This window comes from Glycine max, chromosome 9 (genome assembly GCF_000004515.6).
Source record: "Glycine max cultivar Williams 82 chromosome 9, Glycine_max_v4.0, whole genome shotgun sequence".
Taxonomy (NCBI): domain Eukaryota; kingdom Viridiplantae; phylum Streptophyta; class Magnoliopsida; order Fabales; family Fabaceae; genus Glycine; species Glycine max.
The window spans coordinates 17,446,537-17,467,073 of record NC_038245.2 but is presented as its reverse complement, the minus strand read 5'-3'; positions in this window follow the sequence as shown (position 1 = coordinate 17,467,073).

The following is a 20,537-nucleotide window of genomic DNA, read 5'->3' as shown; positions in this document are numbered from 1 at the left end:
CTGGGCAGAATGTTGCTAAATAGCAACGTCATCCATATCCATGTAAGAGTGGTCATGTTGGTGCGCATGATCCGCACTCGTCTTTTTGCAGCGGCACAGGTGAAATCCTACCCTGGTATGCATAGTAGATGCGTGATAGCCTCCCTCTTTGGATGTGCTCGCACAGTTGGTCGCCCTCCAATATCAGGGGGTGGCCCAGGAACTGATAAAAGGAAACTACTGGCCCCTTAATCGGGACCGCAAGTCTCGATGAAGCATCTAAGGGCAAAGGGCCTTATATTCTCTTAAGGTGTGGATATGAAGCACACTGAAAATGAGGATATGTAGCCCTCTAAAGGCGAGGGCGTGCAGCCCTCTGCAGGCGAGGATGTGCAGTCCTCTGCAGGCGAGGATGTGCAGTCCTCTGATGGCGAGGACATATAGTACTCTAAAGGTGATAGGTACTAGTACCCAAAGGTCCACCTTTATGAGAAAGCAAGAGATCGACTCATCGAGAGGGCCGGTCATCCAAAAAGATTGGACACAAGATGTAGGAAATCTATGCAGTCAACATGATTTTTAGGGATGCAGACGCATGCAACCTTTGTCGTGAAATTTGGTAATGCTGACCTCATATGAAACAATGCAATGCAATGGAAAGTTTGTACAATGTTCATGACATTCTTTCCATATTTTGTGATTTTGATTTAATTTTTTTTGGAAAACATAGATTGACTGTCCTTTTGAAAAAGGTGATAATTCATGCAACCTTATCCTATCTTTTGCAAATCTCTCCGGGAACTCCCTCAGAGTATATGTTCTGTTTGATTTAGTCACTTGACCATTTTGGAGTGACGGCAATGGAGCCGTTTGACGTTTAATCAATCTATTGAAATTCCAGGGTTTGTCTCCCCCCTTTTTTTCTTTGTTTAAAAACATGGACGGGTGAGAACTTTTGATCTGCCCCTATGTTCACTTGAGGCTCATGCACGATGCCCCTCATTGCCCCAGTGTAAGGCTTTGAGGTATCAATTGTTATCTTTTGTCATGACCTTGTAGCTGGGAACCTATTGGGTGAGAACTTCTAATCTGCCCCTAGGTTCGTTGAGGTTTTTGCATGGTGCCTTTCATTGCCCCAGTGTAAGGCTTTGAGGTACAATCGTTGTCTTTCGTCATGACCTTGTAGCAAGGAACCTATTGGGTGAGAACTTCTAATTTGCCCCTAGGTTCATTTGAGGTTTATGCATGGTGCCTTTCATTGCCCCAGTGTAGGGCTTAGAGGTACCAATTGTTGTCTTGTTTTCACAACCTCGTAGTGAGGAAGAATGAAAGAAGCAGTTGATTCTTGCAAAAAGAATTTTCCAAGGACGAGAAATAGTTGAAGGGTTTTTCAGTTGATGGATTAAGTCAAATGACTCCTATGTAGAAGCAAGATGTTTTGATGTCTTGATGATGCTAAAGGATCAAGTGCTTCTAAGTTTTATTCAATCCAAGAAAATCAAGATATATGATCAAGTTGATCTCTAGAATCTTTAGGAAGAAGTTTCCAAATTGATAAAACAAAAGGTTTGACCAAAGAATTCTATCATTTCAAATTGAGATTTGCTCTCTGGTAATCGATTACCAGCAGCTGAAAATGTTTATAACAGTCACTAGAAATTTGAATTGAAAATTTATAACGTGTAATTGATTACACATGGATGGTAATTGATTACCAGCAGTTTATTGAACGTTTTAATTCAAATTTTTAAAACCTGTAATCGATTACACAAGTCTTGTAATTGATTACCAGAGTGGATTTTCAGAATATAATTTCCAAGAGTCACATCTATTCAAATGTTTTATGAATGCCATCAAAGGTCTATTTATATGTGACTTGGAAACACAAATTTAAAGAGAGTTTTCATTGCCCAAAAAGTTTTATCCTCTCAAACGATTAAGAGTTTTTCTGAACTGAAATGTCTTATCCTCTCAAAAAGATTCCTTGGTCAACCACTTGCATATTTAATAAGGAATTTTGATTGATCTTCATTGTACAATCTATCTTTTTTAAGAGAGATCTCTTCTTCTCTTCTTCTTATTTCTAAAAAGGGATTAAGAGACCGTGGGTCTCTTGTTGTAAAGGATTCCTGAACACAAGGGAAGGGTTGTCTCTGTGTGGTTCAGACTTTGTAAAAGGAGTTTTACAAAGAGAGTGGAAAATCTCAAGTGGGTTGCTTGAGGACTGGACGTAGGCACGGGAAGTGGCCGAACCAGTATAAATCAAGTTTGCATTCCTCTCTTCCCTTAAACTTCTTTTATTTATTGCTATTTATCTTTTGCTTTAAAGAAGTTTATTTTGAATTGTCTTTTGAGTAATTCATGTTAAGGGTGCATTGTTAATCCGAAAAGAGAGAGTGAAAGTTTAATTGGGGAATAGTCTTCTTATCTTAATTCAACCCCCCCTTTTTTTTTCTTAAGGTAACTGAGGCCATTTGTCCAACATGCTATTCTTGATAACTCACTTCTCTCTAAAAAGACAAACTGTCCGGAATGATAAAATGAGGACACATGAACGTCTTGAAAACACAGTCAATCAAATGCTTTTTTTTTTTTCTTTTTGAACTCTTTTTTTTTAATTTTATTTTGAAACTTATTTGTTTTAAACTTTACTCGTTGTTTTACGGCACCCCCACCAACGTGCAAGACGAGTAATCTCTGATTGAACGGTCTTGGAAGTCCAAACTCAGGAGCACAGGTCGCTTGAGCAAACAGACCAATGGCTCGCACCCACATTTCGGTGAAAGTTGAATAAGCAAAGATGCGTTTGTGAGAGGATGAGGGACAAAGATATCAACTTTATCCATTTCATTTAACATTGTAACTGTGGTTTACAATAATGGTACAAACTTGAAAATCCCAATGAGTCATTAGAGACATCTAACAACAACTTTCAAAATTGCCCCATGTATGGCATCTCTTGTCAATGTCAGGATTTACACGCGATTCTCCTCAAATTTCAGCCAGCCCGCATCAATTAGACCTTGCACCTTACGCTTCAGAGCCCTACAATGCTCAATGGAACGCCCCAGGGCTTCTCCGTGACAAGCACACGTTGCGTTCGAGTCGTATTCTCGGAGAAATGGAGGTTGATGAACGTTGGCTAGGGTTATGGCTACCATTGAATTATCAAGTAGATATGGGAGCAAGTCAGCATAGGACACTGGAATTGGGGTGAATTCTACAGGCTTTCTCGCTGCAAAATTCATTCCTTGGTTGGTGTTTTTGGTTTGTGCTAAAGGTGGTGTTCGTCATTGGAAGTGCGGTAGACAGACTTTGTGGTTGATTTAGGGATTGCCTTTGTGGATAATTGGGCGGTGGGTAAGGAGAAGGTTTGTTATTGGCTGAGTAATGACATTGTTGGGTTGGTGGGAAACTTGGCTGTATAGGAATGGCAGTCACAACATGGGCTTGAAGGTGAAGACCATATCATCAAAGCTTGAAGGTGTAAAGGTGTGTAGCCCACCATCTTTTCATAATAGAATACTGGTAATGTGTCTACTATCATTATCATCATTTTTTTCTTTGTCATTGAGGTGCCACTTGAGCTGCCAGGTCTCTCCACCTTTTGGGCGTATTCTTTTGAAAGATTCGTGCCCCCTTTTTGCACATGTTCAGTAGTTGCATCCTATTCGAAGACATTATACTGACACTGCCTAACGAAGGCAACCACTAGGTCCTTCCAAGAATGGACTCGGGAAGGTTCCAAGTTAGTGTACCCCAGTAAGACTTTCTTGGAAGGAATGTATCAGCAATTCCTCATCTTTTGCGTATGCCCCCATCTTCCGATAATACATCTTTAGATGGTTCTTGGTGCAAGTAGTCCCCCTGTACTTGTCAAAGTCCAACACCTTGAACTTGGGAGGGGTGATGATATTGGGTACTAGGAACAACTCTTCTAGGTTAGCAAAGGCATAATCTTCACCTCCTTCAATGGCCCTGAGCCTTTCCTCTAGATGATCCAACTTTCCCATTTCTGCCATAGCATGAGGGTTTTTACTTGTTGTGGAATGCAAGAGGTGTAGCTGTGGATGATACTGAGGGCCCTCCAAAGGGTTTTGTAGCGGTATGCCACCAACTACTTGCCCTTCAGTGGCATATCCGAGGCAAGGCTCGAAGTCGGCTAGATTGTGGTGGGGAATTTCATGTGTCTCCACCACGGTTTAAGAGACATGTGCATGATCAGTATGGGGTTGTTGGCTCTCAATGGGTATAGGAGTTGAGTTATTGGCATTCTTATTGGGAGTGTACGCCACATTGGGTGGCGTATAGTTGAGAGGCAAGCCATATGGCGGGAAGGTGTGCTCGTTTTGAATTCGCACATCATGGGGGCCGCCCGTACTTCCCAAATCTTTGCCTACCATAGCTGAGGTTGTGATGAGGACATGACCAAGAGCAAGGGCAAGGATCCACTTGAAGGACTTGGAGGACCTATGACAAGGGCTAGAGCAAGGAAAGCCAAGGAAGCTCTTCAACAAGTGCTGTCCATACTATTTGAATACAAGCCCAAGTTTCAAGGAGAAAAGTCCAAGGTTGTGAGTTGTATCATGACCCAAATGGAGGAGGACTAAATGACACCACTTTGTTTCAATTTTAGAGTGTTTAGTTTGTCTAAATAATGGCCCAATCCTTGTAAAGTTGGCTGACCAAAAATATGTTTTGGGTTAATCAACTAAAAGGGCTTTAGTTAGGTTTAGTTCAAGTTGTAATAAGGGCCCAATTGGCAACCTAGGCATCAGCCTTTTGGGAGACCAAATGGTGGCTGACTTGTTGGCTGTTGGGCGTGACTTTTGGTTGCCACAATTTCAGTTACACTCAGCCATTAAGTTTTTTTTAATTCCCTAGGTTAATGGCATTAAGTTATTTTAATTCTAGGTTAGTGGGTCATTACTAAAATTTGCTGTAAAGCTTCTATATAAGCTGAACCATTTTATCAATAAACACAAGTTGAGTTTTATTCAGAAAATTAGAGTTTATCTCTTTTATCTTAGTGAGAGTGATTCTCCTAAATTCTTAAGTGATTCAAGAACACCTTGGCTGTATCAAAGGACTTTCACAACCTTTGTGTGTTGCCCTCGCTGGAAAGAGTGATTCTTTCCTTCCTTTCATCTTCACCCTTGTTCTTTCAAACCACAATTCCAGAAAATCCACCTCTGCCCAGAATTATCTCGTGGCCATAACTCCCATTTTACGCACTCAAATTAAGTGATTCTTGAGCCTAAATTGAATTTCAAAACGAGACCTTTCACCTCGTTTTGGAATCACCTCATTTGGAGCCCTGTAGCTTCAGTTATTGCCATTTCTATATTTCTGTCCAGCCACCACTTAACCTACGTTTTACCATCCCATTCATCCATTTTATGCCAAGAACCACCTTATTAAGACCCACGAAATTAACCACCTTATTTTCCATCCTTTCCTTAATCAATTTCCGCATTTTCCATCAAGGTTTAATCCTAGACGATCCTAAGTCAGCCCTTGTGCCATGAGGGTTCATATCAGGTTGGATGATTCATTTGGTTGAGGCCAGATGGGGGCATCGGGTTCACCTTAGCAACAGTGCTGGTAGCGGCAACTGCAACCGCACTGGCTTCCATTATCTTCTTCATGATCATCATGGCCTCCATCATCGTGGCCATTTGCTCTTTCATGGCCTCCATGTCGGCCTTCATCTTCTCTTGTACCTCCTCTACTTCACCCATTACTCTAGCTATTGCACGAGTTTGGTAAGGGCACCGTAAAGCGTGTTCTTTTCTTTTTTATAACAATGATTAAGTTCTTTTTTTTTTCAAGGAAAGAATGCAATGAGCAATGCAACCTAATGAACAACATGAATGTATGCGAATGATGCACAGTTGAAGTATTGCGAATTTTTACGCAAGATATGGGGTTGAATCAATTTAGATTTTCAACATGGTGCATGACATCTTCGTCAAGGTGAAACTGGAAGTAACAGGGACATCGACAGTCCTAAATGTGTTTGGCAGTAGACGAAGCAGCGATGTAACACGATCCATCTTTTGCCCCAATTTTTTGCAAGATGGTTACTTCCATACTTCAACTTGACTTGATGAACCTTTTCGTAAAAGCATGACCTTGGTTCTACCCTATAATCCAAGGAATGGCAATTTTGATCGCCAATACTTCAACAACATTTCATAGGGATGAATGACTCGGGCATACTTTAAGCTATGCATGGAAAATGTATTTTGAGATGCCCGAAGAAACATCATTTCCTAGTTAACCATGCATTAGGTACCATGTTCAATCATTTTGTTTTTAAGTGAAACGGGTTTATGATCCCAACATGGTTGGCTCATGGTACCGAATATATGCAACTAAGAATGCATCATGAATTTTCATGCTTCCCTTTTTGTTTTTGTTTTGTAGAGGAAAACACAAGGATCATGTATGAGCGAACATGTAGAACAAAAAGTATGTTGAACGCATATGCATGATGATGCAATGACTCATGCAAAATGTGAGGCTGGAATGTGATAACGGACAAATCCAGGAACGATATGTTCATTATGATGCTGAAGAGATGTTTATGCGATGCATGATATGAATGCATTTACGGACACAAGAGCCTGGAAAATCATCTTTCCTTACTTGCGCATTTGGGGGCGCAGTGCCCCATGTGTGCAGTTAAGAAGACGATATGGATCTTCCGACTTCCCATGACAAAAGACGAGACCCACATACAACGCATGTGTGACGGCATGATGTAGATGCGCAAAAGCGCAACATGGGGATTTACACAGCATGGCAATATCCTCAAATAATCATACAACAAAGGCGTACATGACCTTTAGGTTATATGCATGATAGTGTTTAAAAGGCACGCAGCGTGTTCGCTTCGTGCCCCTATTTTAGGGACCTATAGGATAATATCTAGGGGTCTCTAATAACTACTCCCAATGATTCATAACTCACATGGCTGTTTTCTAGAGGTATCATCACTCAAGATAATAATATTGTGGCGGTATGGAATACCAGCGACAACATATTATAAAGAGAGAAAGCTCTAGACGAGGTTTCACTATTATCAAGCAAGTCGGAGACCTAGCATGATCATAGATTCACCTCCACTCCTTAGATTCCCATGAACCCGGGTATAGGGCCCCTTTTTTACTCAAACCCGTGGGTGCTTAGAATGCAGTGTAAAAATGCGGAAAAGATAGCAGTTATTATATTTACACAGTTCAAAAATGCACACACAAAGTTTCACAATTCCACAATTTCCTAAAATAGGCCTAACTCACAAAAACATTCCCCAGTGGAGTCGCCAACTGTCGCAACATGCCCTTTTGCGGGCACGCGAGGCGAGGCTCTCGGGTGCGCTTTCCAAAGGAGGAAATATGCGCGGAGTCGCCACCCACGTTTATTTGTGGAAAACGTCGGAAAAACCGAAGGAAACCGGTCGAAAAGAAAAATTCCAAGTTCGGAAGTTGTATTTACGCTTGAGGAAGGTATTAGCACCTCTCACGTTTGTCTCTAAAGGACAACAACCTTATTTTTTAGAATTGTGGAAATTGTGTTACCTTAACTTTTATTTTTTTATTTTTTTGAGGTCAACAAAAGCGGCGCTCTTGCTCCTACGTACCCTCCATCGAAGAGGAAATCAGACCTACGTAGTTCTTTTTTAGGGGTGAATCAAGCGATTCTTTTTACTTGGAAGGTGATCATTTTAAGGCGTTGGACCTTAAAAATGATCCATTTACTTGGTAAGAAAAACTGAGATATTGAACTTTTCAAAACCTTTTTTAGTGACTTTTTTGTGGACGAGCTTGACTTTGCGTGTTGATTTTAGCCTTAGTTTCACTTTAATTATTAATCAATTTAATTAAGAACGAGAAATCGCAAAGAGAAATGTTCGATTGATTTTTCCGCTTTATTTTACTAAAAGGTATTTTTGATTATTATATTATTATTTTACCTCTTTTTTGATTTCTAACGTGGTTACGGCACGACCGAACGGTCGGATTTCATTTTAACAGAAATTAACGGATATTACAAATCAAACGATAGGTGGAAATTTATTTTATTTTTTGATTAAGCGAGAAATGACTTAAATAAATGACTGAAGCACGTCAAAAGGGGGTACGAAAAGTAAATGAAAACGAGAATAAAAGTACTCGAAACAAATGGGGACCACCATGGGTACATAGAATGAATTGAAAAGTTCGGTTTGGGGTACTTACCGGTTGAAGACCGAAGGAAAACGAAGAACGAACAATGAATGTCGAAGAACGGTTGAAAATCTTCGCGTAATTACCCACGGAAACGTTACGGAAGTGCATCGGCTTGGATTTTCTTCACGGAAACAATTTTCCTCAACAATTTCAAGAGAATACGAAGTGCCAAGAAGGCTGAACCCTTTTCTTCTTCACTCCTCCCCCTATTTATAGCAAAATAGGGGAGGATCTTGCCACTCAACTCGCCCAGGCAAGCTCTGCTCGCCCAGGCGAGCCAGGTTGCTTCCTCCAGAAGCAACCGCCATCTGGAGGAAGAATCTGGAAGGCCCAAGTAGGTCTGGTTGCTATTTACACCCCCTTTTTACTAAATACACCCCCTTTAATTTTTTTGGTGATTCTTTTTCCGTAACGTTACGAAACTTTACAAATTTTGTAACGACACTTATTTTCTTTCCGTAAGGTTACGGAACCTTACAGATCATGTATTTACTCTTTTTTAGCTTTCGAAAAAGTTACGGAACCTCAAAGATTGCGTAACAATACTTCCTTTTGGTTTCCGTCAAATTACGGAATTTCACGGATGGCGTAACCACGCTTCCTTTTGATTTCCAGCGCGTCTCGAGACTTCACATATTGTGCAACAAAGGATGCCAAGTACTTCGAAGCGGTCAATCAAAGGTTGCATGCCATCAAGCAATAGTCCCCGGACGAAATTAGGGTATGGCACACCTGATTCAAGAACCGAATATCAAATGATAAGAGACCACTTAGGGTTGTGTTGAAAACAGGTATAAAAAGAAAAGAATTTGACCCTAACTGCAACTTGTCGGTAGAACCAAAGTTATCAAAATGAGCGTGATCCTAACCGCGATCTACCAGTAGAACCAACACTATCATTTCTTAACCCAAGAACAAAGGAAAAACTTAACAACAGAGAAACTCTCAAATTTTATTAATCTCTCAATTCCCCCAACAAAGTGTTTAAGAAGTCTATTTATACTCCTACTAATAACCCTAATTTAGGCCCAAGGCTAATAACTAATCTAATAAGTAAAAGACTTTAAAATAACAATAAAAGATCGTGATAGTCCATTACAAGTTTGAGAATAAACCCAAAATAAAATTAAAAAAATGAAAATAAATCATATTCTAAAAGTTAGATAAAATTTATGAGCATGTTGGGCTTAATTATTATCTAATCGACCCAATATTAATAGTCCACCAAAATTGATCAACTCCACCGATGGATGTTTTTTGACTTGTAAATTGGGCTTCCCAAAGTGATTCTTCAAGTTAATCTCAAAGTATCTTCATCAATTTTGTAGGAGAATGACCCAATTAAGTACAACCCTTAATTCACATTGGTCTTCTTTCTCTTTGATCTTTTGAATCAAAGCTTGCTTCATCCTCTTAGTCTTGAAACTTGTCATAGGATCTCCAAAATCTCAAGTAAAGGATCATTAGATGGGTTGGTTGCACCTCCATCAGGGTATAAATTTTTTTTTACGTAATTATTTAAATATGTGACTTCTAATAAATAATAAATTTAAGAATATTTTATTCTTAATTTTGTGGATAAAATTAGAGATATGATCTACTACTAAAAAAACGTAAGCAATTATACCTATGATAGGTGGTATGATGAATATGTTGAGTGGTGCAACACTCTTTTGTAAAATCACTCATGCACCCAACATCTTCATGATTTGTGTACATAGGGACTCATTAGGTAGGTTTGTTCTTATTTTTTGTTTCAATGCAAACCTAGGTGCTCATGTGGGACACCTTAGGTTTGTCGTAATTTTTTGTAGGAATAATCAACATGAAAATAAAGAAAAAGGTATATTTTATTCCATTACTTTCTTTAACTTTTTAAATAGTGATCAAGGGCTTCCCATAGACCCTAAGAGAATAAAGGTCATTCCTGAGTGGCCTACTCCACCAAGTATAAGGGAAATTTGGGGCTTCAATATCTTAATAAACTTTTACAAAAGTTTTGTCCCATATTTTTCTATACTTGTAGCACCACTAATTGAGTTGGTGAGGAACTATATTCTCTTATGAGAAGATGGCCAGGAAAAGGGTTTTCAGTCCCTACCGTACTCTAACATACCCAACATCACTAATACATATGTTTTTATTCTTTTTACAGGTGTTGAGGAAAGAATTAATGAGTTTCAAGAACCTCTGGATTTGAGGTCAAATCCTTTTCAAGGGGGAGGGAATGATGCAATCCTACCCCCCAAGGGCATTGGATAGAAGACTCCGAGAAGATTGGGCCAAAGATGCAAGAGAAAGCCCTAGGGTTCTCATGAGCCTTAGGGTAGATTTTGGGGCCATGGGCTAAGTATGAGCCCACTTATCTTTGTACATATTAGATTAAGGTTTCATTAATTTTGGGTCTTGTATTTAGGGTTCCATAATGTAGGTAGGGTACCCTAGAAATATAGGATTTTTCAGCCCTTGTATTTTAGGGCACCTAGACTAGTTTTTGTATTAGGGGTAGTTTTGTAATTTCACATGCACTAAGTGAATATATGATGTGTGTGGTTGGGAATAAATTTAATTGAATTGGTAGAAGCCCAATCCAATTAAATTTTAGATGGGGAGGTGAGCATTTGCTTACTACACCCCATTGCCACATCATATAGTCACACTTTGTGCATGTCCTTCATGCTTTACATGCCTCATGACACCTAAGCACACTTAGTGGAGAATCTTGGAATTGATCTTGGATTAGTGGGCTGAACCATAACTAAAATTCACTAATCATAATTAGTGAAATTTTGGCTCCAAAGTTTGGCTCCATAAATTCATAATTAGTGAAATTTTGGCTCCAAAGTTTGGCTCCAAATTTCCCTCCAATTTTGTGTGACACTTAGGCCATAAATAGAGGTCATGTGTGTGCATTTTTTTTACTTTGATGATTTGAATATTAAACTTCAAATTTCAGAGCTCATTTAGAGCACAAAATTTCGTGCTCTTCTCTGCCTCTCCCTTCATTCATCTCCTTCTTCCTCCAAGCTCTTATCCATGACATCCTATGGTGGTGAGCTTCTTCTAGACTCATCTTCTCCTTGAAGTGGCGTCTCGTCTCTCTCTTCCTTTCTGCATTTCGTTGCCATTCATCTTCCAAGAATCAAAGGAATCCATTGATGAAGAAGATCCTAGGCCTACAAGCTCCAATGGAGCTTACATCACCCAGGGAAATACTGTTGGATCGAGTGGCCTTAGAAAAATTAAGAAGGGGGGGTTGAATTAATTATTCCTAAACCTTTACTAATTAAAAAATTACTCTTCTAAGGCTTTTACTAAATTGTTAAGAGAATGAGGAGTAGATGAGAAACTTAACAGAAAGTAAAAGCAGAAATTAAATGCACAGCGGAAAGTAAAAGAGTAGGGAAGAAGGAAACAAACACACAAGAGTTTTTATACTGGTTCGGCAACAACCCGTGCCTACATCCAGTCCCCAAGCGACCTGCGATCCTTGAGATTTCTTTTCCAACCTTGTAAAAATCCTTTTACAAGCAAAGATCCACAAGGGATGTACCTTCCCTTGTTCTCTTTGAACCTAGTGGATGTACCCTCCACTAGAACTGATTCACAAGAGATGTACCCTTTCTTGTTCTCAGTCAAACCCAAGTCGATGTACCCTCTACTTGTACCACAAAGGATGTACCATCCAATGTGTTAAGAGAAAGATCTCAGGCTGTTAAACCTTTGATACTTTGTGAATGGGGATACAAAAGAATTCTCAGGCAGTTAGTCCTTTGAACACTTTTGTATTAGGGAAAGGGAAGAAGCAAAAGAATTCTCAAACTGTGTCTTTTTGAATTCTTTGACAAGGGAGAAGGGAGACACAAAAGAATTCAGGCGGTTAGTCCTTTGTTCTTTTGAAAAAGGGAGAAGAGAGACACAAAAAGAATTCAAGCGGTTTGTCCTTGGTGAATTCTTTTTGGCAAAGGGAGAAGAGAATGAAAAGATGAATAGCACAAGTTTTCAAGGTTTAGAAAACCAGAAAACTTTGGAAAGCTTTTGGTACAAAGAAGAAGAAGAAGAAGTTCAAAGAGATTCAAGGCTTGTAAAGGATTGAAAGAGATTGATTGGAAAAGTATTCAAGATTGTTGAAATGCAAAACAAAGCCTTGCTTTTATAGACTCTTCATGTTTGGTCAAGACAACCATTAGAAGAGTTATAACTTTTAGAAAAACTTAACCAATTTGAAAAAATCAAAAACCATTTGAAGAGTTACATCTTTTGATTTATTCAGAAACAAACACTGGTAATCGATTACCAAATCAGTGTAATCGATTACACAAGGCTTTTATGTGAAAGGATGTGACTCTTCACATTTGAATTTGAATTTCAACGTTCACAGGCACTGGTAATCGATTACCAAAACATTGTTATCGATTACAGCTTTTTGAAATTAATTGGAACGTTGTAAATTCAATTGAAAGCTTTCTGAAAACCATTTTGCTACTGGTAATCGATTACAATAATCTGGTAATCGATTACCAGAGAGTAAAAACTCTTTGGTAAACATGTTTTGAGAAAAATCATGTGCTACTCAATTTTTGAGAAAAACTTTTCATACTTATCTTGATTAAGCCTTCTCTTGATTCTTGAATCTCGAGTCTTGAATCTTGATCTTGATTCTTGAGATCTTGAACCTTGAATCTTGATTCTTGACTCTAAACTTTCTTCTTGAGTCTTGAATTCTTCTTGATTCTTTTCTTAAACTCTTGAATTGTTCTTGATTCACTTGAGTTGTTCTTTGGTTCACTTGAGTTGTTCTTTGATTGATCTTTGAGCTTTTTGTCATCTCCTTTGTCATCATCTTTTGTTATCATCATTGTTATCATCAAAACACCTTTGATTCACCATGAAGCTTTGCTTCTACAAATACTTCTTCAAAAATTTTTCAACCACTTCATCCTAAGTCTTAAGACTGTTGCCTTTAAACGAATGTAGCCATCTTTTCACTTCACCGGACAGTGAAAATGAGAACGAACTCAGCCGCCCAACATTTTCGGGCACACCTGCAAGCTTAACTGTATTGCAAATTTCAATGTAGGTGGCTATGTGTGCATACGGGTCTTCATGCGGTAGGCCATGAAATAAATTGCCCTGTATTAGCTGAATCAAAGAATGAGGATAAGTAATATTATGTGCTTGAACCTCTGGCCGTGCTATACTAGTGAAAAACTGCGGCACAACAGAACTAGAGTAGTCTTCAAAGGTCACTATTCTAGGTTGATCTTCAGCCATTATGTTAGCCTCAAGTGCCCTTGTTGTAGATTCCCTTGTCTGTGGAAAGATAGAAGACGACTCGAATGATTGAGGTTCTTCAAGAATTGGTGATGTTGTCCTGTCCTGCAGTATTTTCCTTCTTCTTTCTGCATTGTTTCTTCTACAAGTGGCTTCAATTTCCAAATCCAGTGGAACTAGATCACCTGCAAAAGATTTACTTCGCATACAAAGCACTAGCAAGAGTAGCAGTTAACCAATCCAAGAGAAAATAAATTCTGAACTAACTAACTATTCACACAAAAATTAATCAAGGAATCAAGAATTAATGCCTACAAACTGAACTAAACTTTTCTAAATGGAAAGAAAATCTCCAGCAACGACGCCAAAATACTTGTTAACTCTTTGGGACAACTGTGGAATTTATCAGCAAGTGCAATGAGTCATACAAGTAATATAAAACGGTAAGACCGAGTATCTCGTATCTTCAAAGAGTTTGTTTCATTCAGAAATCATTCATTTAATAAGTAGACATTTTTGTAACATCATGAAATTGAATTAAAAACAATATATAGTTGCAATTCTAGAGATAACTACAAAATTAACTAAGCAAATGGGAGAAATAACAGATGATTAAAAACGTTGGGCCTTTCTACTGAGTGACTTGATGCAATTAAGGATTTTTCTCTATCTAATGTTGTTTTGTGTTCTATGCTAAGGACAATTATCCCAAATATCGATGTCTCACGTGAATGGGCTAATTCTAATTAAACTTCGTTCTCGAATCCCTCGTCAAACTTAGCCTAACCGAACAACATTAAGGTCACAACAAATTAAAAACTAGAGTCCCTACACTCCGTGTCCAGACAATACAGTTATCTAGCCCTGCTCTATCCAGTTCGAAGGATTCAAAACATTTCCCAATGCTAAAAATCCAAACTTTACACCCAAATGGATGATCAGACCAAAAGCATGCAAGAATTAAGTGCAGATAGAAGCAGTGAACACATCAAAACAACATTAAATTGATAGTAAAGAATATTTACATCAAGGATCAACAGAAATTCCCAACCAAAGCTTTAGCCTTCCATGACAAGTTATCACCTTTCAGTTACAATAGGGGGTTTTTGATGGAAGCTTGCTTGTGGAGCTTCTATGGAGGCCGGATCTTTGAGCTTCAATGAGGTCCTTTAATGGTGATTTTCCACCATGGAGATGCAGCGGAAGACAAAGGAGAAGAGGTAAGAGGCGACGCCATCCACTAGGGAATAAGCCATGGAAGAAGGAGCTTCACCACCAAGATGAGCCTTGGATAAGAAGCTTGGAGAGGATGCTTTAATGGAGGAAAAGAAAGAGGGAGAGAAAGAGAGAGGGGGGAGCACGAAATTGAAGGAAGAAAAAGGGAGAGAAGTTGAACTTTGAGTTGTGTCTCACAAGACTCTCATTCATCAAAGTTACAACAAGTGTTACACATGCTTCTATTTATAGACTAGGTAGCTTTCTTGAGAAAACTTCCTTGAGAAGCTTCTTTGAGAAAACTTCCTTGAGAAGCTAGAGCTTAGCTACACACACCCCTCTCATAACTAAGCTCACCTCCTTGAGAAGCTTCCTTAAGAAGATTCCTAAAGAAGCTAGAGCTTAGCTACACATAACTCACTAATAGCTAAGCTCACCTCCTTGAGATGAGAAGCTAGAGCTTAGCTACACACCCCCTATAATAGCTAAGCTCACCCCCATGACAAAAAACATGAAAATACAAAAAAAAATTCCTTACTACAAAGACTACTCAAAATGCCCCGAAATACAAGGCTAAAACCCTATACTACTAGAATGGCCAAAATACAAGGCCCAGACGAAGGAAAAACCTATTCTAATATTTACAAAGATAAGCGGGCTCATACTTAGCCCATGGGCTCAAAATTTACCCTAAGGCTCATGAGAACCCTAGGGCCTTCCCTTGGATCTCTAGCCCAATCTACTTGGAGTCTTCTACCCAATGCCCTTGCGGGGTAGGATTGCATCAGTTTTAGAAGCAAAATTCAGGTTACACAGTGGTAGGGATGTCTCATCCACCTCTAAGAACCTAAAAATCACTCTAAAACCTAGAATCCTCTTGAAAGCTGAGGTTTTTGGTGCTCCTTTGCTCTGTTACGTCTCTCACGTAGTAATTCTCTATGTTTTCTACCAAAGCTCCCTCTATTTTCGCCAACTTCAGATTTTAAGGGCTTTCTGTCCTTGAAGGCTCGCTTAGCGCCATTTTCGCACTAAGCACGAGTTACTGAATTTTTGTTGAGTGAGCTGGGCATGCTTAGCGCAAAGACAAATGACTCGTTGAGCGAGCTGATGACGCACTGATGCTTGACAGATTCTCCTCCAGATTCTCCCAACTCGCTAAGCGGGTTGATGCCTCGCTTAGCGAATGATTCTCGCTAAGCACACAAGCCTCACTTAGCGAGACACCAGCCACAACAACCTTCGTATTCTTCATCTTTTCACCTGAAACTGAAGTTGAAAACACATTAATTCACGTTGAAGGGAATATCTCTGCATAAAAATCAAACTAAACCTAAAAATATGTACAAACCTACAAAAAGAACCATAAATTGGGGAATAGACATAGTTTTCATAAAGCTTTTCAACACAAAAGTTAGTCGTAAATGACGACTAACAGGGGACCCCTAAGGGTACATAGATCACATTCAATCCCTAAAAATAAAACTAACCAATGGTCGCACGAAGAACACAAAACAAGAAAATGATGTAGGGAATGATTGCGGTCGCGATTCAGTAGCGTCTCGACTTTGTTTCCTCTTCTTTTTTCTTCTTCTTTCTCTCTTCTCTCAATTCTCTCCACTTCTGACCCTTCTCCCTTTAAAACGCCCCTAGGATGCCTATTTATAGGCAAAAGGCCACTTTGGGGCTGTTGGAGCTCGCCCAGGCGAGCTGAACCATAGCCCTGAAGTAGCTAGCTCACCCAGGCGAGCTAATTTCTTAACCATGAAGTATTTTGATGGCCCAGGCGAGCCAAATGCTAGCCTGGGCGAGCTAGGGTCCAGAAAAACCCAGAAAAAGACCCTTTTGCCCCCTTCCTTGGTATCATTTTGTATTCTTGATCAAAACACTGAGTGATTCCTTGCTTTGCACTGTAACTGGCACTTAATATTGTAATTCGACTAGCGAGAATCAAAATATCAGTGAATGGTAGTCCCCAAACGAAATTAGGGTCTGATACTTCCATAATACTCACTCCCTCAATCAGTGTTGCCTAGTTTCACCTTTCTATCTAATTTTCTTCCTACTTCATTCAAATAAATTTCCAAGGCAGCACTGCTTAAGATTCTTCATGCAGTAACTAGACATGACAATAATGTGAATAGTAATCAATGAAGATGATAAATTACTTTTCCTTTATGAAATAATTAACATCAAAAGGCTCACAAATGTCACTGTGCACAATTTCACGAAGCTGAGTGCTTCTTGTAGCCCCCTTTGTGTTTTTTATTTATTTTTCTTTAATACAATCCACACAAATATTCAAAAAGTAAAATCTAGATTTGGAAGAATTTCATTCTTTATTAATCTTTCCATTCTATCTCTAGAAATGTGACCTAAACGTTTTATGCCATAAGAAAGCAGAGCATTCATTCACTAAATACAGTTAGTGCTCAAATTATGATGCAAAGTCAAAATTGTCTCAACATACAAAACATTTAAATTCAATTTATATAATCAATAACAAAGAATACCAATACCATGAGATGATTATGCTTAAATAAACTAAAACATCCATTACAAAAATTAAAAGAGTATCTAGTAACATCAAGTTTAGACAATGAAATCAAATTTCTAGATAAACTAGGTACGTAAAGAGTTTTTAATAAATCTAAATAATGTCCAATGTCAAGGATTAACCGATAAGTCATGATTATTTCCACTAGACCTTTCACTTTATTTCCTGCATCATTTAGAAACATGATTCCTACATCCCGAATCAATCCACCATGTGTTATGGGAAACTTCGATTAAATATGATTCAAAACATACATTAGCATTAAGCCCACCTTTCCTTTTGAACCAAACCTTAAGTTTTCTTGTGGATTTGCACAAATGCCCCATTAAACTTTAATGGCCCTATGCCCCTTATCATGGTCAAAGTGTTGAAGAGTGGAATGTCTTAAAAATTTCAAATGTGTATGATACCATAAATGTTTATACATTGGTCATTGATTCTTCTCACAAGGAAGCTACAAATGTTTTAAAAAAATGATACCATGTGTTCTAATACAAAAGATTATGAACAATTGCTAAGAAGGTTGCTTTCTTCATCTTTTTAAGAGGGTCATCTTGAAATTTATCTCAAAGAAATTGAAAATCACGAGAGAGCACCAACTCTTTGTGACAAGGATGTTGTTGAGCAGAGTCAGCAACCAACATCTTTTGAAAGGGGGGATCATGTCTCTTGTACTCAACATGCTTATGGCAAGAATGTTTCTATGAATCCTTGCATCCAGCACGGTATGTGCATTCTATCAATTTGGGGTCATGTTTTAGATTTAGAAGATGGCATACCTTCGCAAGAGCCCAACAAGGATATAAACTTTACCAAGGTCTACCCTTAAATCTCAAAAGAAAAGGATGAAAAAAGGAACTAAGCAAGACTATAAACATAAGGAAATCGAAGACAGTTCAAGGGAAGGCCCACAAGACTATACGTGATGGAATTCTTTTACTGGAATGTTAGAGAGCCTATGTGATGCAATCCTACCCCACAAGGGCATTGTATAAAAGACTCCAAGTAGGTTGGGCTAGATATCCAAGGGAAGGCCCTAAAGTTCTCATGAGCCTTAGGGTAGATTTCAAGCCCATGGGCTAAGTATGAGCACACTTATCTTTGTAAATATTAGAATAGGTTTTTCCTTCATTTGGGCCTTGTATTTTGGCCATTCTAGTAGTATAGGGTTTTAGGCTTGTATTTCGAGGCATTTTGAGTAGTCCTTGTAGTAGGGACTTTTTTTGTTTTTTCATGTATTTTGTCATGGGGGTGAGCTCACTTATTATAGGGGGTGTGTAGCTAAGCTCTAGCTTCTCTTCTTAAGGAGGTGAGCTTAGCTATTAGAAAGGTGTGTGTAGCTAAGCTCTAGCTTCTTTAGGAATCTTCTCAAGGAGGTGAGCTTAGTTATGAGAGGGGTGTGTGTAGCTAAGCTCTAGCTTCCCAAGGAAGTTATCTCAAAGAAGCTTCTCAAGGAAGTTTTCTCAAGAAAGCTTCTCAAGGAAGCTACCTAGTCTATAAATAGAAGCATGTGTAACACTTGTTGTAACTTTGATGAATGAGAGTCTTGTGAGACACAACTCAAAGTTTAACTTCTCTCCCTTTTTCTTCCTTCAATTTCGTGCTCCCCCCTCTCTCTTTCTCTCCCTCTTTCTTTTCCTCCATTAAAGCATCCTCTCCAAGCTTCTTATCCAAGGCTCATCTTGGTGGTGAAGCTCCTTCTTCCATGGCTTATTCCCTAGTGGATGGCGCCGCCTCTTACCTCTTCTCCTTTGTCTTCCTCTGCATCTCCATGGTGGAAAATCACCATTAAAGGACCTCATTGAAGCTCAAAGATCCGGCCTCCATAGAAGCTCCACAAGCAAGCTTCCATCAAAAACCTCCTATTGTAACTGAAAGGTGATAACTTGCCATGGAAGGCTAAAGCTTTGGTTGGGAATTTCTGTTGATCCTTGATGCAAATATTCTTTACTATCTATTTAATGTTGTTTTGATGTGTTCACTGCTTCTATCTGCACTTAATTCTTGCATGCTTTTGGTCTGATCATCCATTTGGGTGTAAAGTTTGGATTTTTAGCATTGGGAAATGTTTTGAATCCTTCAAACTGGATAGAGCAGGGCTAGATAACTGTATTGTCTGGACACGGAGTGTAGGGACTCTAGTTTTTAATTTGTTGTGACCTTAATGTTAGATGAGTTGAGTTCCATCAAGTTATGGAAAGAAAAATAAGAGAGAAAAGAAAAAGGAAAAAAAGAGTGGAAGAAATAAGTCAAGATGAAAGAAAGAAAATAAGAGAGGAAGAAAGAAGAAAAATAATGAAAGAAATGAAAAGAGAAAAATATACCTCCTATAGTAGTCATAACTCTTGCAAGAGCCTAAGTGAAGAACTTCGTGACTATTACGAAGGAAGGCATAGGTCACATCTTAGACCTCACTCACATAGGAGAGAAAAGGAAAAAAAAAGCCTCAAGAGGCTAACATTAACCTCCCATACTTCTATAGGAAGGACAATGTAGAGGCTAACTTAGATTGTGAAATAAGGGTAGAACAACAACTTAAAAAGAAGTCTACGTCAAAATCTTATGGCTCTCACTCTTATCCAAAGAAAGACCAATGTCAAGGCATCTTAGGGGTGACACCTTCTAAGCCCAAAGATGATAAGGGGAAGACAATAGAAAAGCAAGCCCTTAAGGCTAGTATGCAAGAGAAAACTAGCTCTATAAAGTGCTTTAAATGTCTTGGAAAAGGACACATTACTTCTCAATGCCCCACCACAAAAACCATGATTATGAAGGGCCAAGACATTTATATTAGCCAAGATAAGGCTACTACTCCACCTTCCTCTAGTGAAAGTGAAGAAGCAAAAGGGGAAGAATCTAGTGAAGAAATCTACCCACAAGAAGAAGGACAATCATTAGTGGTTAAAGAGAAGTGTAAGGAGGTAAGTGTTTCCTCCTAGAGGTTAGCTAAGAAGGAAACTCATTTTACAATAAAGACAAACATTAAAGAAACTTTCCCTCTTAGACAACCTCCACATTTTCTCTTTTGTAAAAAGACACTTGCTAGCATTGCCACACCTCTTGGGCTTGAGTTTATTCCTCAAGTAAAGAAGTTGTTGGATGAGGGTTTGGTTCGCAAGAGCTTAAATCCTTATGCTTTTGTTGGTGCCCAAAATAGGTATTATTAGGCACCAAGTCCCTAAAATAGGTGGTATGATGAATTTTTTGAGTGGTGCAACCCTTTTTTGTAAAATCACTCATGCACCTAACATCTTCATAGTGTGTGTACATAGGGACCCATT